The sequence below is a fragment of the Myotis brandtii genome, unplaced genomic scaffold, assembly GCF_000412655.1.
Source record: "Myotis brandtii unplaced genomic scaffold, ASM41265v1 scaffold972, whole genome shotgun sequence".
NCBI lineage: Eukaryota > Metazoa > Chordata > Mammalia > Chiroptera > Vespertilionidae > Myotis > Myotis brandtii.
In genome coordinates this window covers 48182-48820 of record NW_005372032.1, presented here as the reverse complement: position 1 = coordinate 48820, position 639 = coordinate 48182, and the positions used below count along the sequence as shown (strand labels likewise).

The 639-nt window shown below is 56.3% G+C and overlaps 1 protein-coding gene across 1 annotated transcript in view; it reads right to left on the bottom strand.

The window, feature by feature from the left end:
• LOC102257304 (butyrophilin subfamily 3 member A3) overlaps positions 1-639 on the bottom strand; it is a 19518-nt gene that overhangs the window by 15772 nt on the left and 3107 nt on the right. The window lies entirely within an intron of this gene.

Genomic DNA, 639 nt, shown 5'->3' with positions numbered 1-639 from the left:
CCCCATCAAGTCTCGCCGGGCAAGGGGCGGAGCCTGAGGTCAACCATCAAGACCCACCAAGTGGGTGGGGCACAGCCTGTGATCCCACATCAAGCCCCGCTGAGCAGGGGGCACAAGCTGAGGTCCTCTGGCCTGGCACAGGGGCGGGCGGTGTGCCTTGAGTTCCCCATCAAGCCCTGCCAGGCGGGGGGCGTGGCCTGAGGTCCCCAGTCAAGATCCGCTGGGCAGGGGTGCAACCTCAGATCCCCTGCCCCATCCCGGCGCCACACAGCCTCAGGTCTCTGCTGATCGCTCGTTATGGGAATCCCGCCTTCCCAGTCGGCGCAGCCATCTGGTGACGGCATGAGGATTAAATTGCATATTACCTCTTTATTATATAGGATATACCAAATTATAAAAACACAGGTCTAAGAGTGTCTGTCTCCCCACAGTCCTGCCATCAGTGTTTCCAACCACATGGTTTATTTGCTGCCAATCTCACAGGTGGAAACGTCTCCCTGCTCAGTGAGACAGGACATCCTTGGCCGGTATTTCCTCTTCTGGGAACCGTTCATTTCTGTACTGAGCTGTTTCATGTTTTGAGGAGCTCAGCCCTTTCTCCAGGACGTGTCTGCACATACTTTCCCCACTTTGTCATGT